Consider the following 25,960-nt stretch of genomic DNA (forward strand, 5'->3'; position numbering starts at 1 on the left):
AATGGCTCAAAAGCCACATGTGGCTTGTGGCTACCCTATTGGATAGCACAGGCCTAGAATATTCCTAGAAAATTCTGCTTTAGAACTTTTCTAAAGAATCCAATAGTTTTGACTTAATGGACCATACAGCCTCTGTTGTAACCACTCACTTCCTGCCACCTTTGTAGCACAAAAGCAGCCATGGGCAATAAGTAAACAAATGGTTGTGCTGTGTTTCAATAAAACTTTATTTACAAAAAACAGGCAGTGGGCCAGACTTCACTATCTCCCGGTTTAATGACTTCTTCAGAAAACTTAAGTGTCTCAGAAGGTTAGAATAATCTGAAACACTGGAAAGGGACATGTAGGAGCTGTCAGGGACTGGAACTATTTCTTATCTTGATTCAGGCAGTGGTTATATGGGGATAATGTAATATCTGTGTGTTTACTTGACTCAGATGGTGGTTATACAGAGACAATGTAATATCTGTGCATTTTACTGCACATGGGCTTCCCTGATAGTTCAGTTGGTAAAGAATCCACCTGCAATGCAGGAGACCCCAGTTCAATTCCTGGGTTGGAAAGATCTGCTGGAGAAGGGATAGGCTACCCACTCCAGTATTCTCGGGCTTCCCTTGTGGCTTAGTTGGTAAAGGATCTGCCTGCAATCTGGGAGACCTGGGTTCAATCCCTGGGTTGAGAAGATCCCCTGGAGAAGGGAAATACCTAACTCCAGTATTTTGGCCTGGAGAATCCCGTGGACTGCATAGTCCATGTGGTCGCAAAGAACTGGACATAACTGAGCAACTTTCACTGCACTTCCTGTGCATAAATTGTCTCTCACTTTTAAAAGTTGTTGAGAATGTTAGACTGTTTTAGGGAGATAGAAAGTCTTTGGGATATGAAGCAAGACTTGGAGCTGGAACCCCTGGGAGGAGGTCTGTGGGTGACAGGGGGATGAGGCTGGGCACAGGAGTCTCTGGGACCCCAAGTTCCACTTTGGCCAGGGAGGTTCTGTCTTCTGTATTATGATATTGGGTTTGTGAGTAAGAATGTGGCTATATAGAAGTTCTTTTTCAAGAGTTTGTTAACCACTGCCTTCTGGTTTTGGAGTCAGAATATTTCAGCTCAAAGCAAGCAGCAGAGTGGAGGGCTAAAAGCACAGACTCCAGAGGCAGAAGAAGGGTTCAAACCCTAGCTCCAGCTGTGTGATGTTAAGACAGTGGCTTCCCCTCTTTGTGCCTCAGTTTCCTCTTCTGTAAAATGGGGTCAGTGACAGGACCCCCCCCCCCATCACCGGTTGTTATGAACATGCTTGAACAGCACTTGGAACCATACTAAGCATCTCACATTTGCTAAAGAAGAAGGTTAGAGTCTGTCTAGGACCACCTCCTCGCTGTTTAAAGATCCCCTTAACAAGCTCCACTGATGGAGAAGCCAGGCCTGGAGAAGGGGCATCCTGGCCAAGTCACAGCAAACACCCTTCTCTCCTGACTCCCAGGTCCCACCCACCTCCTGCCTGGCTGCTGCTCCACCACACAGGTCCCTGAAGCCGGTGCCAACCAAGACCAGCAGCTCAGCAGGAGACCCTGCCCCCAACCCAGCAATCTGCTCTGCATCAGGAGCCACTGGTGCCCAATGTCCCCAGCTGAGCTGGGGAAGGAGAGGCCCCCTGGCCCTGACCTGGACCTGGCTGCCTCCAGCACCCCTGCACCTGCCTGACTCCCTCTCCCAAGACTGGATCCTGCTCCCTGTTCCCCCACAGCTAGAGGAAGCCTCTCTCCAGGGCCTGCAGATGGCCTGAGGTTCTTTCCCCACAAACATTCACCTGCCCATCCATCCATCCTGATGACTTCTCAGACCTGAGGATCCCTCATCCTCAATCACTCACTTAACAACTATTTATAGAATACCTTTCCTGTTGTTGTTGTTTAGCCGCTCAGTTGCGTCCAACTCTTTTGCAACCCCATGGACTGTAGCCTGCCAGGCTCCTCTGTCCATGGGATTTCCCAGGCAAGAACACTGCCATTTCCTCCTCCAGGGGATCTTCCCAACCCAGGGATCAAACCTGCGTTTCCTGCACCAGTAGACAGATTCTTCACCACCAAGCCGCCAGCGAAGCCCGCAGAACTCCTGCTGCTGCTGCTGCTGCTAAGTCACCTCAATCGTGTACGACTCTGTGTGACCCCATAGATGGCAGCCCACCAGGCTGCTCTGTCCCTGGGATTCTCCAGGCAAGAATACTGGAGTGGGTTGCCATTTCCTTCTCCAATGCATGAAAGTGAAAAGTGAAAGTGAAGTCGCTCAGTCGTGTCCTACTTAGCGGCCCCATGGACTGCAGTCTACCAGGCTCCTCCATCCATGGGATTTTCCAGGCAAGAGTACTGGAGTGGGGTGCCATAGATCTCCTGCCATGTGCCAATTCAGCTCCCCAGGATCACCGGGAAGAAGAAAAACGCAGTCTGCCCTCATGAAGTTTCCATCTAGTTGGAAACAAGAAATAAGCAAGCAGAGACCATTTCACCTGGAGATCAGTTCAGAGATGTAATCCAGGCAGAATGGGGATGGATGCAGTCAGGGAAGGCTTCCTGGCAGAGGTGATAATTACACCAACATCCAGTGGAAGGAAAGGAGCCAGACAGGCAGATCTAAGTGAGGGGCATTCCAGGCTGACGGAAAAGCACAGGAGAACGGTCAGTGCCCTCGGTAGGCCTCTTACCTGTCAGCTCAGTGGAAACCTTGCTTTGATCTGTAAATGAGATACCATTTATTGACAGAGCCTGCTAGTTACCCTCTGCAGGCTACAACCACAGGGGTCTGGGTTCAAATCCTGCTTCAGCTGCCTCCCAGCTGAGTGATCTCAGACAAGGCTCCTCCCGGGCCAGGCCACAGCTTCCTCACTGGAAAATGGAGAGACTCAAGCATCTGCCAGGGGCTTAGAGTGAGGGTCAGAGTGAGGGTGCAAAGGGCTTAACACAGTGCCTGCCACGGGGTGAGTGCTCAGCCAACATGAGCCAAGACAGAAAATCCGTCACCCCTGACGCCAAGCGAGGCCTAATTATAGATGCCAGGGGTCACTTTCCAGGTCCCTGTGACTCAGAACCAGGGCCAAGGCAGCTCAGGACACCAACCCAAGGGAGGTTCTCCCTATGGTCACATGGTCTCTGCCCGCAGGCTAGCCTGCTCCCATTTACACACGGCTCTGCAGGACGTGGACGACAAGAGGCAGCACAGAGCAGCTGACAGGGCAAGACATGAAGAGCCCAGCTGCAAGGATGTGCCTGTTTCCCTGCCATCCACGGAGCCCGCTTCCCAGGGCTAAGTGTGTGTTCAGGTGCCCAGCACCCAGAAGGGGCTCTGTCAACCCCCACAGCCCACAGCTACGCACACAAATGGGACCATAGCTGTCATTTGGATAAATTTTCCCTTGAGGCTTTCTTCTCGTTAATTCAACAAATAGATGCCGAGACTCTTGGTGTGTGTCTGGCTCCGGGTTAAGTGCTGGGTGGACAAAAATACCCATGACAGCCACCCAAGGGTTTACAGAGCCGATGAAAAGGGTCAGTGAGGTCGCAGGGGCATGTTTAACCTGCTCAAAGAACAAACTAGAGGTTCCGGAATGAACAATCTTTTCTCTTTGTTCTTCTGCTGGTTTGTTTGTTCAGCGTCGTAGGAACCAGACGTCGTCCATCATGCCTTGGTGTCTGAAATCTGCTGGCAGGAGGGGGGAGGTGGAGGGTCCTTTTCCCCAGCCCCGAGAGTGGGACCCTCTGCGTGACCCTGGCCTCCAAGATGACTGTATTCACCTCAAGATCTGAGTTCAAGTCCTGAGTCTGCCCCTGCCTCACTGTGATACCTTGGGCAAGGCACATGGCTATGTGTGTACCGCAACCTTCTCATCTGTGACAGAGGCGATGGTACTGATAAGAATATTCTGTATGGGCTGTTTAGGGGTGATTGTGATCACAACAGCGCTCTGTGTCTTGCAGGCTCCAGTAGGAATCAAAGCTCTCCTTACGGTCTGTCTAGGAGATGACGGTGATTCCAGTTCTAACATCGCCCCATGTCAAGGAGGGGAGATACATCCCTAAACAGCCCCAGTACCAGCCCCACTGGATAACTTAGGGCAAGACTGTCCCTCTCTCAGGGCATTTGCAGGTCACCCTCTGGAAATGAGAGTGCGGGGCTGAGTTGAGGTGACCACCAAGGAGACTTGCTCTCTTTCCGTATCATAGAGTCATTGCTGGGAAGCAGCAGATCAGGCTGGGACTACATTTCCCAGCACCTTTTGCCTCTAGTTAGGGTCATGTGACTAGATCTGGCCAATAGCCTGTTAGAGGAAGTGGTATGTATCACTTCAAGACTGATGTAGTTAACAGGTGGGTGTGTCTCCCCATCCTTTCTTCCCCACCGGCTAACTGAATGGGGTGGACTCCAAGCCACATGCTGAAGATAACAGAGCCACAGATAGAAAGAACCTGGGTTCCTGAATCACTGCATGGAGGAGGGCCACCCAACCAGAAATGCCAGCAGGAGGCTGTGACATTAGTGAGAAATCAACTTTTACTGTGTTAAAACACAGAAGCATCAACTATATCCATGCAGCTAGCATTGCATTAATTATTACATGTACACTGTATATATATTTTTTCAGTTGTACTCAGCAAACTTCTAACACCAATAATACAAGTTTCTAATGTTTTGAGCACTTGATTTGTGCCAAATCTGGGGCGATCTGGGTGAAGTCTTTTGCACCTATTTTCTTCTTTGTCTTAACCACAGTTCTATAAAGTGGACTCACAGGATTATTATTACTATTATTCCCAATTATTGATGAGGGAACTGACACTCAAAAACATTCAGAAGCCTGCCAGGGTCATCAGCTAATAAATGGAAGTATCTGCATTAGAACCCAGAGTTTACCTTCTTACTTGCTACACTCCATGCCTCCCCACCAGACAACCCAATAAGGTAGCTATTACAAGCCCTGATTTACAAGTGAGGACACCAGGGCTCATAGGAGGTCCATAACTTGACCATGGTTACAGAACTAGTAAGCAGCAGTGACTGGCTTAGAACCCAGAGTCGTCTGGCTCCCAACCTAGCATACTTGCCTTACCCACACTGTGGTCTCGGTTGCCCTCTCCAGCGGGCATATGAGCCCTGACCCTGTTTCCATTCACCAGCATTACTGTGCCATGGCTGAAGGCAAACTTGGCAACCACAAAGCCTGTTATGACGCTAAATAAATTTTTTCTCCTGGCAGCCTTGGCACTTATTAAGCACCTGGGAGGCTGTTAGTGCTTCATGCTGTCCAAAACATTCTTAATTACTGTCTAATGAAGATATCTTTCACTGTAGGAAAAAAATAAGACAGACGATAAGGGGAAACGTTCATGCATGCAACTTTTGGGTCCTTCCTTGTGCATTTCCCCTCAGCCATTGTATCTCTTGAATCTTGGTCAGGGAAGAGAGTAAATAAGTGAAGATGGAGGGAAATTGTCACTGAAAGAGGCTTTGCTTTCCTCCAGCAATAGAAGTTCCTGGACTTGATCTGGAAGTAAACTGGAATGAGTGAATGGAATGAGAAGATGGACTTTACATGGCTGCTGGTCATAGGGAAAAACTGAAGACATCTAAAATTCCTACCGATGGGGCATGGATTAAATAAACTTTGGTTCATTCATGCAAGGGAGTACTATGCAGTTATTAAAAAGAATAACCTGGAGTGCTTTGGAGTGAAATGCAACAATCTGCAGGAAAAGCAAGATGCAGAACAATAAACTTCCTATGCTCGCAGTTAGGTAAAAACAAAAAGACATTTGTTGTCATTCCCAGCAGTGACTGAGGGCTTCATGTATCACATTTATTGCTTCATCTAATTCTTTCAAGAATTCTACGATATAGGAACTTTTATCATCTACAGATTGGGGATGACAGTATTGTAGCAAACCAGGCAGAATCGAATGCTAAGCCCCCTGCCCCAAGAGTACCAGACACATCGTCAGCCATGGCACCCAGGATTCCCACGGTTAACAGCCATACCAAAGATGAGCTCGCAATCCCAAATTGTAAAACATATGAGAAAGCAAACCACCACAAAAATGCCTGGCAAGACACAGGGAGAACTGATGGCAGTGGTTGCCTTTGAAGAGTAGTAAGTGGACGGATAAAGTGGAGCCAAGCTGTGGCTTTTCACTTAATGCATAAGGTGAAGCAGGTTGAGTTTGTTAAAATGAGTTAATGCTGCTTTCTTCTTCCCATTTTAAAGTAAGAGATATTTAAGTTGAAAAGAAAGAAGGGAAGGGATGCAAGAGAATGGTTGGGAAAGAGGAAGGGAGAGAAGATAGCTTTTTGTGGCCCCAGCCCCCACTCCAAGACCGCTTCCCAACTCTACTCTTGCTAACTATGGCCGTGGCCACTGGCTTTAGTAAAGCTTCATAGAACAGGACTTCATAGAACCTTCCTATGTGCCAATGATGTCTTCATGTGCATGATCAGCTACTTTATCTAAAATGCATAGTTAGGGTCCATGCCCTAAAATTGCCTCCAGCAGAAGGGAGGCCCCACTTTAATTCCTCTGCTGGCATCATCTATCACCAAGTTCCTTGTTTCCACTTAAATATTCCTCAAGCCCCACCACCTTGTCCCCCCAATCCCTCCTCTGTCCAGAAATCAACTCAGACCTTGCTCTGAACACAGTTCCCCTGGCTCTTCTGCTGACCCAACTGGTCCATCCTAAAGCCAGCAGCCTGAGAGATCTTCCCAAGATGCAAATCAGATTACCCCCCTGCTTGAATTGCTCCATCAGTTGCCCTCTTGCTCAGAATAAACCACAAGTTCCTGGGTGACCTGGTCCCCATTGGCCAGTCCCACATCATACCCACTGTCCCCCTTCTCCCTACCTCCACTCCCTCTGCTCCATTCAGCACCTAACACAGCTGTAATCCTGTGTCTTCCCACTGGAAATGTCAGCCCCATGGAGGCAGGGCTGTGTTCCTCTCCTTTACCTTGTGTCCCTGGAGTCTGGTATAGGGCCCAGCATGCTGGGCATCCTGGATGTTTGTCTGGTGGCCAACTGAGTAAATCAGCCTTTTAGATAAAGCGGAGCATCCTCCAGAAAGCAGAAAGCACTCACACTGCCAAAAGCCTCCTAATTGGTCCTTGGGGGCTGCTTTAACGGAGCCCAAGTTCCAGCTGCAACATCCCTCTGCATGCAGATATGGGAGGTGCCAAAATCCCTCAGGGAGTTTGCTCTCCTAAATGGATTAAATGTGCCCTCTGCCACCAACAGCTGCTAGTACAGATGAGGCTTCCTGACCTCTGTGGGTAGGACTAAGCCACTGGGTGGGGTCACCAACTCCTGATGATGGGCCTCCAGGAAGATCTCTCCTCTTAGCAGAGGTCCTTAGCCAGCCCTCCAGGGCTTTCCATGACTTTGCACCTTCTGAGCTTGCCTGCCTCCACTTTCACATCCCAACTTCCCTCCTGGATTCCAGCCTCTCCAGACCAGTCAGTGGTTCCTCTTTATCCTCTGCACCTTTGCACATGCTGGTCCTTCTGCCTGGAATATCATTCCTCTCTTTCTGACCCTGAAAAATTTAAGCTCAATACCCAGCTAAAATGTTCCTTCCTCCAGGAAGTCCCTCTGTCCTAAGCGCCTGTCTCTGATTCTGGTCTGTCATTCTGGCTTCATCTCCCTCACTGGCCTGGGAGGTTCTCAAGGGTGGGGACTGTGTGTGACACCCTCATGGTCAGTCACGGTCAGTACCAGGAGCTCCTTTGGAACCACACACCTTAAAGTCCTGAGTCTCAGCTTCCTCAGTCGGAGAACAGGATCATCACACCAACCTCCCAGCACCGTGGGGAAGAGGAAACAAATGTGGCATGTGGAGCCCCTCAAGGAGGATGAACAGGGAAAGAGAAGCCACACCTCACCCCAGCCTGAGCAGGGCCCACCTCCACCTGGCAGGGGGTGAGGGTGAGGGTGCATTAGACTCCTGCCGGGATAAAAGGCAGCCAGCATAAGTGCAGACCACGCAGTCCTCAGAGCCACCTTCCTCCCCTTCTATCCTCCTCGTGACCCTGCCGAGCCCGTCCCTGCCAGGTTAACACTCGCCGACCTCATACCACACCGGTCAAGAGACCGAAAGGAGAACTTGTCCCCAGTCCGGGGCCAGCTGTCCTCACGGACGTCACGAGGCTGGGCACCAGTGAAAGCTGAGCCCAAGAGTCACCGAGGCTCCTGCCTTCTGCCCTTAGCCAGGCCACAACGGAGACAGAACTGGGCCGGGCACCCCTGGTTCCCGAGGGTGCCACAAGTTTCCCAAATGTCATCTTGAATGCCCACCCCAGCCCGGCACAGTGTGCGCCCTGAGCATCCCCACTCTACAGCTGGGGAAGTGAGGCTGGGTGTCAAGGGATGGGTCCCAGGTTTCACAGCCACGGGGCGGTGGGGGTTGGGGGGGCCGTGGGCAGGACGTGACCGTCCCCATCCTCCCGGCTTCCTCACCTTGGCAGCTTCTGTTGGTGGTGTTTTCAGCCAGGGGACGCCCTCCCCTCCCCCAGGGTCACACTGTGGTTCCGTGTGTACAGCAAGGAGGCCCGGGAGAAATGGCAAATGAAGACGTGGGTACTTAACCAAGGCACCTGGGGTTCGTCTGTCTCCACCAGGGAGTGGGGGTCGGGGGGTCCGAGGGCTCCTCCTCTCAGGATCTAGCCGAGCCACCCCTGTCCCTCACAAACAGACAGAACTGGGGCCAGAAGACTGAGCCCCAGTTCACTCAGCTTCTGGTTGGGGAGGGTCAGGACGAGACCCAACTCCATTCTCCCACCCCATGACCTGCATTTATTGAATACCTACTGTGGTCACTGTGTCCATGGAGGGTCTTTTTGTCCCTTCCTTGCATGTACCCGTCATGATCTCACCTCCCAGACTTTATACCCATATGTCCCCCTCAGCCCCTCATGGCACATCCACTGATCTGACAGAGCTGGGCAGAAGTTGGACACACTCCCTACTCTATCATCTCATGGAGGAGGCAGACAATACACAGATAAGCAAACCAATCGCTAAATATTAATAAGTAAAGATTGCGTGAGGCATGGGAGAAAGGAACGGGACACCACATGGAGACCACAGCCTGTGGGGAAGTCAGGGAAGGCTGCCTGGAGGAGGAGGTCCCTGAGCTGAGAGCTCAGAAATGAGGAGCCACCTTGCAAGAGTCTGGGGGAGGAACATGGGTTAGAGCAAGCAGAGCAAGAGAAGGCTTTGCCCAGCCCCTGCCACAGACAGGGGCTCCATCAAGGTCACTCTCGAGTTCTGCCTGGCCCTCCACGATGTGGCCACATCACCCTTCAGCTGCTGGTCTCATATTGCAAAGCGCATCATAGTTTACAAGGCCTGTTCCTCCTCAGGATCTTTTTTCAGTCCCTCCCATCTACCCTGAGGAGTGTCGATGAGGAAAACTGAGGCTCAGAGAGGAAAATGTCAGCCAAGGTCACACGGCCAGGTGTCCCCCTCCTGGTCCAAGCCCCCGCCCCACTCCACCTATCTCTCCACCTCCTCAGAGGGCAGTGGATGGAGGACCCTTGCCCGCACCCCCTCCCAGCCTCCCGGGAGGGGAGCAGTTCTGCAGGAGCCCATATATAACCCACTCCATGCGCCTTCCTTGCATTAATAAATGGGGAACCAAAGGGTCATAAATCCTGGTCCTGCCGATGTCCCCGGGACCAGCTCTTTCTCTGGCCACGCACTAGTACTCTTTACAACCCATTAATTAGTCCCTCTAATAAAGTTTGACAAAATGATAACTTGCCCATGAAAAGTGTTGTAATAAATACATTTTCCCTAACTTTCGACCATTCGAGCATGGCCGCCCCATAAACCCTCTGCCACGGTTCAATGCCTTATTGTCTCTCTATATTTCTCCATCACCGTCAAAGTTCGGGGCCTGGGGCCTCGTGGGCTCCAGATAGACCTGGGCCTGCCGTCTCCAGGGAGACAGTCATGGGCCACACCTCCCCTTGCTCCCAGACCTGCCCGGGCTCTGCTATCCGGGACAAGCCTCCCCCACACTCCAGTCCCATCTTCCCAAGTCCTGCTTCATCCCCGGGGCGCCCAAAGGAACAGAGTCTGAACATAATGTTTCCTTCAAATTGATTCCCTTAAATAAACTTATTTTTCAAGAAAACTTTATATCAGAATTAGAGAAAACTGGAAACGCAGAATAACAGACCCTGAAGAGGAAGTCAAGACAAATCCAAGGAATAAAAGAATGTCGCTGAATCCCAGACAACAAGTCCTGCTGTCTGCCGCACGAGCCCAGCCGGGGGGCCTGCCTCTGTGTCTTTTACATAAGGGGAGAAGGGCTCAGTGGACGCTAGAGAGGAGCCAGTGACGCAAGTGGAGAACTCCTGCGATGACATAAGAGCCCACATTCTCCTTCGTGTGGACGGAGGGTCTGACAGTAGATTTCAAGTGGAACCATCTTCTCTCTTGGAGAACCTCTGTAGTTGAACCCTGTGCACCACCTAAGAGGGGTTTCATGGCTGGAGTGGTACCCAGGTGGGCCTGGGGCTGGGGAGGAGCTGGGGCCCGTCTGGAATCCCCAGGTGCTTTCCCAACCCGCCGTGTTTCAGGTCTATAACGAGAGACAGCATTCTTCAGTTTCTTCCCATTCTACAGAAATTGGAGCGGTCAGATGTCGTTCATATGACAGGAACAAGTGCAAGGCTGGAGTCATATTGGATTTCACCCTCAACCCCTCAAAATCAGTTGTCCATTCCCCTCCCCACAAAGGAAGATTTGGAATAACTCCTAAGCTTGCCACCAGTTCAGCACTGACCTGCCTGGGGTCCCCGGATACCAGACCCAAGATCTCTTAGATCTCCACCACCTCCATCAGGCCACCATCCAGCTCAGGGCTCCTGGCATTTCTCACTCCTGTCCCTTAAGGTGAGGATTTGGGCATAGGGTTGTTATTCTCTGTCTGCTCCAGCGCCTGACCCCACAAGGAGGAGGGTTCCACTCAGTGTTGCCTGAACGAGTGACTGAGGGAGAATCTGGACGTCTGGTGATGGGTCATCCCCATTTCACAGATGAGCAAAGCAAGGCCCAAGAGGAGGAATGACGGGCCCAGGATCCCAGAGAGTCTGGAGCAGAGCAGAGACACTGGAGCTGCCCTGCCTGTGCCCAGAGCTGCTTCTCCGGTAGCCACAAAATCCTCTGGGGTGTCTTGGCTACAATCACTGCCCGGACCCAGCCCCTTTGAGCCCACCTGGAACAGCAGGGGCTTCCTACCTCCGGGCCAAAACCGCAGAGATTTGCAAATCCACCAAACCAGTATGGCTCACTGGTAAACCATGCTTGCTGACACAGAAAGCCCAGCCCCAGGCTCAGGCCACCGCCCGTCACAAAGGTGGCTTGAGTTCTGTGAACCACACTGTCGGAGAGGCACTCTTGCCGTTCGTCACTGCTGAGCTTCTCAATAATCCTCCTCAGATGGGGTGACTCTGCCCATTTCATAGATAGACAAACTAAGGCTCCAAGAGGTGAAGGCACAGGCCCAGTCCCAAGCATGCCAGTCTGCACTCCTATAGGGTGGTTGGTCATCGGAGCCGACCCAGTTGTGAGGCACAGGAAGTATGACTTGTCTACCACTCAGCACCTAAAATCCCACCATTGGTCTCACCCATTTGTGATCAAAGAACCCATTGCCTAAGGGCCTCCTTAGCACAGAGCAAGGGAATCTAGAACAGAGGCTATGACCAACATAGCGTATTAAAAAGCAGAGACATTACTTTGCCAACAAAGGTCTGTATAGTCAAAGCTATGGTTTTTTCCAGTAGTCATGTATGGATGTGATAGCTGGACAACAAAAAAGGCTGAATGCCAGATAACTGATGCCTTCGAACTGTGGTGCTGGAGAAGACTCTGGAGAGTCCCTTGGACAACAAAGAAATAAAACCAATAAATCCTAAAGGAAACCCACCCTGAATATTCATTGAAAGGACTGATGTGGAAGCTGAACTTCCAATGCTTTGGCCACCTGATGCAAAAAGCTGACTCACTAGAAAAGACCCCGATGCTGGGAAAGACCGAAGGCAGGCAGAGAAGGGGCTGACAGAGGATGAGATGGTTGGATGGTATCACCAATTCAATGCACATGAGTTTGAGCAAACTCCAGGAAATAGTGAAGGACTGGAAAGCCTGGCGTGATACAGTCCATGGGGTAGTAAAGAGTCGGACATGACTGAGCCACTGAACAAAAACAAGAAAGAGCACTGGATCAGGAATTAAAAGATTCTAGTGGTAATTTTTCTATTAACTCCGATCTCAACTAAGTCTATCCCACCACCTGTCCTGGCCTCAGTCTTCCAGGAGAAGAAACAGGGGAGGGTGTTGGAGGAGAGCATGGTTTCCCACAGTATGTGGCAGCGGGGAGGGGCGCCCTGAGAGATTATTTTAGGAGTATGTGTGGACCCAGCATTAAGAATTACCTAATGAAAACATTGTCTCCTTTCTGATCACTTCCCCGATTTCTAAGAAGAGAGTCTCGGTTTGGTGTTGATGTGTCTTTAACGCCTCCCCTTTGGCTACCCTCTTTTTAACAAAACTCCAGCAGGGCTCAGAGCCTTCTGTGGCCTGCAACGCCTGGCCGGAATTCTCAGAGAATCACTCTGCTCTGTTTTCATTGCATTTTGGTTGAAGGGCGCCTTCTATTTAGGGCAAGTGGAACGCACTTCCCATTCACTGCAGCCGTATAAAATGTCCTTTGTAAATACACTCCTTGGAGTGGAAAGAATGAGTTGACATAAGGCAAAGCACTGAATAAATGTGGGTGTTGGTGGAACTGGAACTGGGGAGACTTGTGAGTGGAAGGTGAGTGTGGATATAGGGGAGACCCCAGCCCAGGGGCTCTGTTCGGGGCACATGGGGACACTCTGTGGACAGCTAATCATGAGCACGTGCTTGAGTCACATTTTACAGAAGCCCTCCCCAAGCACGGCTCTGGTTGGTGCCCCCCAAGCCCAGTGACCCCACCTCACAGGCCCTTGCCCACAGCCATGTCCTAGAAGCATCCCAGAAGAACCCCTAGAAGTTGCCAATCACAGGCTCTGATGGGCATTTTGCAGGTATCCTTGAACCGTGGCCTACACCTCGCCTGGGAAAAGGGCATAACATGAACCCTACCTGCCAGAGGAGGAAACTGAGGCTTAGAGAGGCTAAGGGTTGCCCAAAGTCACGCTGCCATCTATCAGTGCCCCATGGCTTAAAACAACAGGCCTCCTTCTCTCACTCTTCTGGAAGCCAGAGTCACGCTGCCATCTATCAGTGCCCCATGGCTTAAAACAACAGGCCTCCTTCTCTCACTCTTCTGGAAGCCAGAAGTCTAAAATCATAGTGTCAGTAGGGCTGCAAGCTCCAGGGGAATCTCTCTCTTGTCTCTGCAGTTTCTGGGGGCTCCAGAGCTCCTTGGCTCATGGCTGCAACACCCCGATCTCTGCTTCCGTCTTCCTGTGGCCTCCTCCTTTGTGTCACTTCTCCTTCTGCTTCTGAGGACACTTGTCGTTGGATTTAGGGACCACCTTAATCCAAGCTGATCTGGAGATGTTTAACCTAATTACATCTACGAAGACTCTTTTTCCAAATAGAGCTGTGCACTGGTTCCAAGGACACATTTGGGAGATTCATCATTCAATTCGCTGCAGGTGGGATCAGAATTGACGCTTAGAATGGAGCCTCCTGGTTCCCTCCCTCCACACACACACACACACCAGAGCCTCCCTCCTCTGCCCATGCCATCACAAGCTGCCCGTCCCGCCACCTTCGTGCCCAGGCATATGGGGCTCCAGGGAAAGCAGGGCTCAGCTCTCAGGCCCGAGTTGCCATTTAATTAGGACAGAAGACTGAACTCGGTTCAGTGATACCAGCATCAACCCACCCAACCTGCCTGGGGACCCATCTCTTTGAGGAAATTTATGGCCATAATTTAGCTAGGAAATTATGGCTACCAGCATAAGACCTCTGAGAATCACCCGGGCACATTAAACCCACCCGCTGATGCCCCTCAATGCCAGAGCTGCCCTCGCAGAGCCTATAAAGCAGGGGATGGCAGAGAACGGGGCCTTCGAGGGAGCTACCATGACCCCAGGATTGTGGCAGCTTCTGGAGCTGGGGACTGAGGCCTGATCTCCTCCTGGCACTGCCCAGCTGGGTGAGCCCTGGTGGACCCTATGCCCACCCTAGGTGCCCAGTGGCCTGGTGGCACCAAGGGGGATGCATGGAATAGCAGCAGCAGAATCTCAGAGAAGGTTAGAGATGCAGGAACTCATACATGCACGTTCAGTTCAGTTCAGTTCAGTCGCTCAGTCACGTCTGACTCTTTGTGACCCCATGGACTGCATCACGCCAGGCTTCCCTGTCCATCACCGACTCCCAGAGCTTGCTCAAACTCGTGTCCATCAAGTCGGTGATGCCATCCAACCATCTCATCCTCTGTCGTCCCCTTCTCCTCCTGCCTTCAATCTTTCCCAACATCAGGGTCTTTTCCAGTGAGTCAGTTCTTCACATCAGGTGGTCAAAGTATTGCAGCTTCAGCTTCAGCATCAGTCCTTCCAATGAATATTCAGGACTGATTTCCTTTAGGATTGACTGGTTTGATTATGCATGAGGTGACTACAAAACCCACGTTGCAATTTTTCTTTCCTTTTTTTCAGAGAGAGAGTCATGTATCAGAGGTTAAGAAGCTCAAAACATTTTCGGTGATCACCTTTCTCAGTGCCATTAAGACCACCACATTGATTTTTTTTATTTCCTCACACCTGAGCTTTTAAAAAGCTTAGGACAAATGAAATCCTATTCCACAAAGAAGATAAACATATAATAGCCGCTGACTGGTGGCATTGACTAGACTGACGACAAAGGTAAATAATAGCAACAGCAATAACGGTAACGTAGCCTGAGTCCGGGTTTGCTGGCTGCTGACCCATTTCAATCACCCTCTGCAGCCAGTTCCAGTCTCTTGCACTCTGTCAAGGTGAAGATACACTCAAAAGCCAAGTCCCCAATTAGGTTGTTTGGAATTCCTAACCGGTGCAATTAACAGATCCCAAACACCGTTAATTATGTTTCCCGTGGCCAGTGTACACAGAGGCTGATCGATCCACACTGTGCTGCCAATTATGGAGGCGCCACAGCATCAAGGCTCCTGGGGGCTCCAAGTAAGGCTTCGAGCAGATCCACCAGACACTTCCCTGGCGGTCCAGCGGTTAAGAACCCATGTTTCCACTGCAGGGGGTGTGGTTTCAATCCCTGGTCAGGGAACTAGGATCCCATGTGCTGTGCAGCTTGGCCAAAAATAAAAATAAAAACTTACTTTGCTGTATGGTTTTTCCTGTAGTCATGTATAGATATGAGAGCTGTACAATAAAAAAGGTTGAGTGCTAAAGAATTGATGTTTTTGAACTGTGGTGCTGGAGAAGACTCTGGAGAGTCCTTTGGACAGGAAGGCAATCAAACTAGTCAATCCTAAAAGAAATCAACCCTGAATATTCATTGGGAAGACTGATGTTGACGCTGAAGGTCCAACACTTTGGCCACCTGATGTAAAGAGCCGATTCATTGGAAAAGCCCCTGATGCTGGGAAAGATTGAGGGCAGGAGGAGAAGGGGACGACAGAGGATGAGAAGGCTGGATGGCATCACCGACTCAGTGGACATGAGTTTGAGCAAATTCCAAGAGATGGTAAAGGACAGGGAAGCCTGGCATGCTGTGATCCATGGGGTCGCAAAGAGTTGGACATGATTGAGCAACTGAACAAAAACTTTGCTGTATACCTGAAATACTGTAAAAGCAACTATACTTAAATTTAAAAAATTAAAAAAAAAAAAGCAGACTCACCAGCCTGCCTTTGGAGTGTGGCACCATCAAGCTCAAGTGGGCCAGAGCCAGACACTCAGACCTAGAAAGCAGGAGGTCATGAGACCATGTCACCTGAGAGGGAGCAAATGTCCTGACTCCTGTGTGTGCCACTGTGTGTGAGCATGGGATGTGTGCCTGTGTGTGTGTGCAAGATACGTGACTCCAGGCACATGTGTGCAAGCAGGGGCAGGGGCAGGACCGGAGGGATCTTGAAGGTGTGAGTATGTGTGCCTGTGTTGGAGGGCTAGGTGTCCCTGTGAGTGTGGGTGCGTGTAGGTGCATAGAATAGGCTAAGTGTGGGAATGTGTGTGAAAGAAGTGTGCAAGTGAGTGTGGGGCCCAACTAGGAGCTCACAGAGTCCTGGGAGAGACAATGTTTGTGGAGTGTGTAGAGTGCTTCAAATTAGAGACGTATGGGGGCACTCCTCTGGTGGTCCAATGGCTAAGACTCCCGCTCCCAATGCAGGGGGTCAGGGTTCAATCCCTGCTCAGGGAACTAGGTCCCACATACCACAACTAAAGATCTCACATGCCACAACAAAGAGCTGGTAGCACCGAATAAATAAAATACTTTTTAAAAAAGAGAGAGAGGCATGTGGAGTGACAAGAGTACGTATCCTCTTTCTTAACTCTTCCTACTTAAAGAAAGTTCTTTTCACTTTATCTCCATAGCCCAGAGAAAAAGAACAAACTTCCCCCTGGAGAACCTAGCACAGAAAAGGGAGTACTTTTTTAAAACTACTTATTGGATGAATGAATGGGCACTGGAGATCCAATTCATGGTTAGCACTCAAGCCCGCAACTGCCAATCCAATGCCCATGGCAGACATCACAAGTCAATTCCAGCCTGCTAGGCCATGGATCCCTGATTCAGTCTCTATATTCTTAAGTCAACAGCCCAGGAAGCCACCTCCAATCAACATCAGCATGGAAGAACAGATGAGATTTAGCTGAGCCTGTTTTGCAGATGAGGAAGTGGCAGCTAAAGAAGGTCCAGTGAGAAGTCCATGTGGACCAGCTGGTATCCTCCGGCTGCCTGCTTTACCCAGCCTCTCCAGAAGTTCCAGAGAAGCCCTTGTCTGGCTGGGCAGGCCGGGGTGCCAGGGAGGAGCACAGCTGGGAAGCTGGCATGGGTCCCTTGCAGCACTGCCTGTCCGCGCCGCATTCGCCACTCTGGCGACGTCCCTGCTGTTTTCCGTCGCCCTCTCCCCACAGCTGCTCTTTTGAAAGCCCTGCATGGGAAGCTGTTGATGCATCTCTCTGTTCCCTTTGCAGACCATTGTCCTCTCATTGGCGCCAGCCGTGTTCTTCTCTTGGCTGCTTAATTAACAGTATTATTAATGCCAAGAGGAAAGTCACCCAGATCCTTTCTCATAGCAACTCGTGCTTGTGAATATGAGCTGTGGGCAGACAGGAAGCAAGGGCTGATGCCAAGAGGTGCCCTCTTCCCCGCCCATGGGGCCTTTTACTTGCCAATGCCCAGCTGGACCCCTTGGCTCTGACTCCCAGGGGCAGCCATCGGGGGTCAAGGAGGAGATGAAAAGTGAAAGTGAAAGTCATTCAGTCATGTCTGACTCTTTGTTACTCCGTGGACTATACAGTCCATGAAATTCTTCAGGCCAGAATACTGGAGTGGGTAGCCTTTCCCTTCTTCAGGGGATCTTCCCAACACAAGGGATCAAACTCAGGTCTCCCTTATTGCAAGCAGATTCTTTACCAGCTGAGCTACCAGGGAAGCCCCAAGGAGGAGATGGTTTGCAGCAAATCTGTCTGGAGGTCCCCAAGCCTGGTTGATAAACCCTGCTCTGAGCAATGGGAGCAAGTTAAATCTTTGGGGAGAGGGGCTAGGGCCCCACCCCTGGGATGAGGTGGAAGACAGTCGTGTCTTCTACATGCAGAGAAGAAGCAGTAGATGGAAAGCTGCAAGGAGCTGTGTGACCTTGGGCCAGCTCACCACTGTCTGTGCTCACTTTCTTCTCTGTGAAAAGTGCTTCTCATACGCATGTTCCTGGGCTCAGCCCCTGCGTGTCTGGTGTCAGCTATCCCTGGTTGCAGCGATCTACTGCTACATTACAGATCCCCCCAAAACGTAGTGCCTTAAAACAAGAACATCTTGTGTGTGCATGAATCTGTGATCTGTGCAGGGCTCCACAGGTATAGTCCACCTCTGCTCCACACAGCATCAGCTGAGACAACTCAGCTGTGCGGTGGGGGAGCAACTTTCAAAGGGGCTCACTTGCATGGCTGGCAGGTTGGTCCCAGCCATTTGCTGGCAGATGGGCTGGGGCTGTACCCCAGACAGAGTTGAGTAGCCGGGAGGGAGTGTGTCTCCATTCCTCTCTGCAGGCTGCCTGGGCTTCCTCACAACACGGTGGCTGGGTTCTGAGGATAAATATCCAAAGATAACCAGGCACAAGTACATGGCATTTTTATGGCCTAGGCTTGAAAGTCATAGCATCACCTCCACTGTACTCTGTTGGTTGAAAGTGAAAGTTTTAGCTGCTCAGTCGTATCTGACTCTGCCACCCCATGGACTGTAGCCCGCCAGGCTCCTCTGTCCATGACATTCTCCAGGCAAGAACACTGGAGGGGGTTGCCATTCACTTCTCCAGGGGAATCTTCCCAACCTAGGGATTAAACCTGGTTGAGGCGATCACAAATGCCCACCAGTTTCAAGGACAGGGGATTTAGACTCTGTCTCTTGCTAAGGGACTGGAGAGGGGTGGAAAATACTGTTGTGACTGCCTTCGGAAGATGCGGTTGGTCACCTCCTTCAAGACAGCTGTGAAGCAGGTATGATTCTTATTCCCATTCTACAGATAAGGAAAAATGAGTTTCAGAGAAGTTAAGTAATTTCCCCAAGGTCACATAGCTAAATGAGTGAGCAAAGATTTGAACATATGCAACCTGACTTGAAAACTTAGGGCTTTGGTCTTTTTATTTTTCTTTTTTAGATGCAAAATTCTTCTTTCTAAGAAAAATCTTCTGGGGAGAGACCTGTAAAGGGAGGCAGGGAAGCAGTGAGGGGAGAGCCACGATCCCATTTGGTCTTCGGAAGGAGTCCTTGGCCGTGGTATGGATGATGGATTTGGGGGTAGGGGGAGTGCGGCTGGACTGGAGGGGTCATCCTGGGGCTGCAGAGCAGGGCAGTGCCATCCGCCCTGGTGCTCAGTGGGGATGGGCACTCCCAGTGGAAAATGGAGTGGAGGGTCCCTTGTCCTCAGGAAACTCCACCGAGACAGGCCCAGGGAGAGAGGAGCTGAGACGTGACAAAGAGCAGGTGACTCATCAGAGCCTCCCCCCACCCCCAAGCTGCCAGCCGGGCTGCTCTGACGTCAGCCTGAGGCCTCTGTCTGCCCATTCGTCACTTCCCAGAATGCCTGGGCTGCTCCTTATGTGGTGGCTTTGACGTGAACACGTCTTTCCTATAAAAAGAAGGGTTTAAAAATAGCCAACTTGTCATGAGGTGTAGGGAAGAGAGACACCCCCTCCCCACCCACAGGAGTGAGGTGGAAAGTCCCCATTGCTCGGCAAAGCTGTGCCCATCACTGCCACCCCCTCCTCACCACCCAGAGCCACTCAAGGCAAGTTCTCGGAGATTTACCAAAGTAACTCAGGAATCTTCCTGCTACTTTAGGCAAATCATCCTGGTGATCAATGATATGACAGCTGCCAACTTCCCTTTCTCTCTCCTCTTAGGGATCAGTGAGGCTCAGAAGAAACACCTGAAGTCATCCAGGGGCCAGTTGGCATCCAGGGGAGCCCGAGGGTATGAGCATCCAGGGTAGTGCTCATAGACTGGCTCTGGACACTGGTACATCTAGGTTCAAATCCCCTCCCTTTCCCTCCCCACCAGGGGGGTCTTGCACAAGTGATGGGACCTCTCTGGGCTTCGGTTTTCCCATCTATAAAATGGGTCCTGATGAGAGTTGGACCATAAGGAAGGCTGAACCTGGAATAATTGATGCTTTTGAATTGTGGTACTGGAGAAAGCCCTTGAGAGTCCCTTGGACAGCAAGAAGATCAAACCAGTCAATCCTAAAGGAAATCAACCCTAAATATTCATTGAAAGGACTGATGCTGAAGCTGAAGATCCAATACTATGGCCACCTGACTCGAAGAGCCAACTCACTGGAAAAGACCCTGATGCTGAGAAAGACCGAAGGCAGGAGGAGAAGGGGATGACAGAGGACCAGATGGTTGGATGCATCACCGACTCAATGGACGTGAGAATTTGTGCAAATTCCATGAGATAATGAAGGACAAGGAAGCCTGGCATGCTGCAGTCCATGGGGTCGTGAAGAGTCAGACAGGACTGAATGACTGAACAACAACAAGACGGGTCCCATAACACAGGGAGACAAGAGAGGCATTGGTGAAGAGGGGAGAGGAAGATGTGGAAACATCTAGAAGGTTGGAGCTGGAATCTCCCTCGTCCATCTTGCAGGTCCAACGAGTGGCCTGCTTCCCATGTGGACACTCGGCAAGGAGCATGGCCCACGGGAACAGCCTGAGCACCTTCAAGCTGCTTGATGAATGTTCCATTTAGTGCAATAAACAACACAATTACTCAACTCCTGCAAACTCCACTCTGAGGGCGGGGGGCGGGGGCAGGCAGGACGGGCCTTCTGAGTCAACCCTGCTATTAATTAAGGCACTGAGGCACAGTTCTAGAAGCCTATGTCACACCTTCTAGCTGCTGAAAGGGTGAGGGTGGGGGTGGGCGAAGATGGTATCTCGTGGCCCTTCATTATGGCACCCACAAAGAAGGCACAGCCAGAGATGGCCTAAGAGAGATACCCTCCCCTTCGCGTGCCACTGTCTCTGCTTGTTCTCTTGGTCCCAATAAATCCTCATGACGAACAATGACAACGCCAGTGGCATGCAGTGCTTGGCTGGGTTTCCTCTCTGGTCTGGAGCTGACCTGGCTGTTGGCTTATCGAGCTGGCCTCGGCGACTCGGTTCTGTTCCACACGGCTCTTGTGCTTCAACAGGCTTTGTTGTTCAGTCAATCAGTCAGTCCTGTCCAACTCTTTGAGACCCCATGGACTGCAGCACGCCAGGCCTCCCTGTCCTTTACCACCTCCCAGAGGTTGCTCAGACTTATGTCCATTGAGTCAGTGATGCCATCCAACCATCTCATCCTCTGTCGTCCCCTTCTCCTCCTGCCCTCAATCTTTCCCAGCATCAGGGTTTTTCCAATGAGTCCACTCTTCAGGTTAGCCCAGACTTATTCTCATGGCAGCTGAGCAGGAATCTGAGAAACGGTAGAACCAGCAGACTCTCATTAAACCCAGCTTGGAACCGACATAGTTCCATTTTCAGCACCATCCTTGGCTAACACAAGTCACATGAGCAAACCTAGATTTGAGGGATGGGAATAGACGTTGCCTCCAGTACTTTTGCCTGGAAAATCCCATGGACGGAGGAGCCTGGTAGGCTGCAGTTCATGGGGTCGCTAGAGTCGGACACGATTGAGCAACTTCACTTTCACTTTTCACTTTCATGCATTGGAGAAGGAAATGGCAACCCACTCCAGTGTTCTTGTCTGGAGAACCCCAGGGACGGGAAGCCTGGTTGGCTGCCGTCTATGGGGTCACACAGAGTCGGACATGACTGAAGCGACGCAGCAGCAGCAGCAGCTGATGGAAGAAGATGCAAAGCCACATCATGAAGAGGCATTGTGAGAGGAAGGGACCGGGAGAAGGAATTGAGGTCTTTTCTAAGACCTCCAGCCCCCTGGTATAGAATTTATGTGTGCCATCTTGGAATAGCACAGGCAACCTGGGTTCGCCATTTTCTATCCATGTGACATGTGCTAAGTTGCCAGCCTTGCTAAGCCTCTTTGCCTCACTTGCAAAAGAAAATAAAAGGAATAAAAAATGGGATTTACCTCAGGGGCCATCGTGAGAACTAAAAGACACGATGTGTCTGAAGCGATGGCCACACAGTATGTGCTCAGTAAATCTCTGCTCACCATCATCAATACCACCATCACAGACCAGTAACAAGGGGGTGGAAAACTTGACCTGAGTTTGCATTCTGGCTCTGCCACTTGCCAGCTGGTGGTCTCTTAACCCCTATGCCTCTCCATTTCCTTATCTGTAAAGTGAGGATATTAATACACACTGCCTCCAAAAGCATGGTATGATGCAATAAGATAATTCCTACAAGAGGCTTAGCTCAGTGGCTGGTATAACACTGAGTTCTTGGGAAATAGGGATGATTATGATTATTAATATCCATAAACAGGAATATTAATACCTATCTCAGAGAGTGGCTCTGAGGAACAATGAGGGTAATGAATCATGGAGACGCCTTGGAGGCCAGGAAAGGCTTGCATTTATCAATACTGCTTTAATCTTATGAGGCAGAAACACAAGTCCAAAGCTTGTGTTTGAGCTTAAGCGAAGCAAAAGATGTTCTTGCCTTAGTCACCAAAAATTCTGTGAGGAAGACAGGTGTGAGACAGGTCTCCAAGATGCCAGCCTCATCTGGACATTTGCTTTGTCTTCATCTGCTTCTCTTTTTACTGGGCACCTTCGTTTCCCTCAGACCTACCTCCACAGAACAAAGTACAGCTCATCTCACGGAGGAAAAGAACTTGCCTTCATCCAGCTCAGAGCAGAAATCCCAGAGAAGGCTCTGATTGGTCCAGTGTGGGTCACATGCCCATCTTTAGACCAATCACTGCAGTCAGTGGGTGGGACATTATGCCAGAGAAAGCTCTGATTGGCCCAGTGTGGGTCACATGTCCATCTTTAAACAATCACTGGAGTGAGTGGGAGATTATGATTGGCAGCCCCCATCATAAGTGTTACAATGCCTGGAAAGAAAAGGAAGTCGGATAAAAGCAGGATACTTGCTTTGGTTCTGCCTGACACTCCCCAGTTCTGCCTGCCCACATTTCATAGGGAGTCCCTTAAGTCTAAGCAAGGTCAAGAGACTCACTCAGGGGACTTTGCTGGCAGTTCAGTGATCAAGACTCCACATGTCCACAGCAGGGGTCAGATTCCACATGCGATACCGTGCAACCTCCAAAAAAAAGAGAGAGAGAGAGAGACTCACTCAGGTTACACAACAGGAAAATAAAACCCCAGTCCTGACACTTTGTGATGCTATTTGTCACAGGGAAGAGTCTCTTGTGCCTGGGCAGCCCTGCTCAGCACCTCGCCCAGCCTGGCTGAATTCCCCCTGCATCTTGGTCCCTATCCATGTGTCCCTGGCACATTCACAGGAGGAGCCGTGGCGTTTGGTTGCTCAGTTGCCCTCGCAGCACTGCCGGCCATTCTGCTGAGTCTTGGAGTTGTCAAACATCTCAGAAGCAATAGCCCGCATATTTTAGGTCTAGCCAAGGCCGCCTGCCTTTGTCCAGCATCACTTGCTGTATATTCCAAGAGAAATTGGATCCATATGGACCAAATTCCTCTACGCTCATCCCACACTGGCAAGGGTTTGGCACAAAAGAAATAAGGACTGTGGAGAGTCTTCTCCTTCCCTGGGGACCAGAGCACAGCCTCCAACACCAAGGGGATGACAAGCTCCTCGCTGAAGGTGCAGTCAGTTCCGTCAAAGCCTGAACTCCTAGGGCCAGAGAAGGACAAAGGCCAGAGAGGAGGGAAACCTGCTCTCCTAGCCTCCTGGGCTGGGGGAGGGGTAGAGCACACACAGCCTCTCCCACCTGCTGCCTGGAAGCAGGAGGCATGAGCTCAGTGCTCAGTGATTAGACTATCCTGGCATCCCACCCTACCCCACTCTGCTATTCTTCATCTAGGTGGCCATGGGGAGGCCTCAGTTTCCTCATCTGAAAAATGGGGATAAAAATGAAGTTGACCCCACAGGATAGTGGTTTAATCATAACAATGAAGTGAGGAATATAAAAGTTAAGATTAGTCGATAGGAGTATTTGTGCTGTTGTGGGCTTCCCAGGTGGCTCAGTGGTAAAGAATCCATCTGCCAGTGCAAGAGATGCAGGTTCTATCCCTGGGTCAGGAAGATCCCCTGGAGTAGGAAATGGCAACCCGCTCCAGTATTCTTGTGTGGAAAATTCCATGGACAGAGGAGCCTGGTGGGCTACAGTTCACAGGGTTGCAAAGAGTTGGACACGACTGAGGGACAAAGCACACATTTGTGCTGCTCCCACCGCACATCACTAACACCATCACCACCACCAACACCATCACCTGTATCACCGTCAGCATCATTGCATCGTCACACCACAGTCGTCACCAGCACCACCGGCAGCGGCACCGCCACCAGCATTACGACCGCTTTTGTCACCACGTCATTACCATCATCAACGCCATCTTCACCACCATCGCCGTTAGGCACAGCCTAATCGTCAGGCTGGGCTTCCCTCCTAGCTCAGTCAGTAAAGAATCTGCCTGCAATGCAGGAGACCCGGGTTTGATTCCTGGGTCGGGAAGATCCCCTGGAGAAGGAAATGGCAACCCACTTCAGTGTGGTTGTCTGGAGAATCCCACGGACAGAGGAGCCTGGCGGGCTACACAGTCCATGGGGTCGTAAGAATCGGACACGACCTAGCGATTAAACCACCACCAGTTGTCAGGCCAGCCCTCATATCTTCCTTCCCAAAGCCACCGTCCTCCTCCAAGTCACTAACATCTTCAGACTGCCTACCTGCCTCTGCTCTCACCCTCTCCAAAACCCCTGCTACAGCTCAAAACCCTTCCCTGACTCCCACCCCCCAAAGAATAAATCCCAAGTCCTTTTGTGTGGCACTAAGGCCCTTTCCCCAGGGGACCCTTCCCACTTTTGTCACCCAAACCCTAGAGTCCTGGTCACATCAGGTAGTACCCCTGTCTCTCAAATAGGCCACACTTCCCCAGGCCCCCAGGTCTACACCCCATAGCTTCCCTCCACTCGGAACACTTCTTCCTATTCCCTGATGAACTCTCAGTGGCCTTTCTGGGGTCAGCTCAGATGGTTCCTTCTTAACCAGTTGTTTGGTCTCTAAGTCGTGTCCAACTCTTTTCTTAACCAGCTGCTTAGTCGCTTAGTTGTGTCCCACTCTGTGACCCCCATGGACTATAGCCTGCCAGGCTCCTCTGTTTGTTGGATCTCCAGGCAAGAATACTGGAGTGGGTTGCCATTTCCTTCTCCAGGGGATCTTCCTGACCCAGGGATCGAACCCGCATCTCCTGCATTGGCCCGCGGATTCTTTGCTGTTGAGCCACCGAGGAAACGGCCACTAAATTCTAGCCAGACGACACAGCTTGCAGAAGGTTCTGGACTTCTTAGTTAAAACGGGAGATGAGTAAGAGCTGGAGAGAGATGTTAAAGTCACATTAGCACCCACAGGAGTCTTGCCCTGATGTCATGGAACTGGGAGGAAATAGCCATCTCACTAGGGAATTCAAACCGACTCATCTCATGACCCACCCAGGGGACTGCACCCTACTCTTCAAGACACACTGGCAGGTATGACGTGCCCCATGGGGTGCTTGGGGCAGGACTCTGTCTCCCCAGCCTCCTCTCTGAGCCGAGCCAGTCCCATACGTTTAGAAGGTTCGCCTTTTTTTACGGCTGAAGTTACATCATGTGTCCTCTGAAGCAGACATTCCTAGTGTAAATCCTCACTCCGCCCTTTCCCGTCTGTTTGAAGGACCTCATTTCTTCAACTATACAAGGCTGGGTTGTAGCAAAGGACCTCAGAGGACCCTTCCCCTCCGATCCTGAGCAGGGAGTCACAGGGCTTGAAGCCGACAGATCTGTTTTCCACCTGGCAGAGCTGCCCACCCTGACCCTGAGCGTCGGGGCTCCCCTGCCGTGCGCTGGAAGTGGCACGCTTGGACCTCGGTGCCCGGCACCCAGAGTCTGAGCTGTGCTTTCTGAACACGGAGCCTGGCACAAGGGGACCTGTGCCAACACGGGCTGGGTATGACTCAACGCTCTCTCCCCCTGCTCTCCCAAAATGCAGTTGCCTTGGGCAGGAGGGGGCTTGGAGAGGGAGCCCGGGCAGGCTGGACGCCCGGAGGGGCCAGACCTTGTGCCCACCAGCTCCTGTGATGCTCCTTTTAGAGCTGTGGGCTTCGTG

The sequence above is a fragment of the Bubalus kerabau genome, chromosome 16 (assembly GCF_029407905.1).
Source record: "Bubalus kerabau isolate K-KA32 ecotype Philippines breed swamp buffalo chromosome 16, PCC_UOA_SB_1v2, whole genome shotgun sequence".
In the NCBI taxonomy this organism is placed as follows: domain Eukaryota; kingdom Metazoa; phylum Chordata; class Mammalia; order Artiodactyla; family Bovidae; genus Bubalus; species Bubalus kerabau.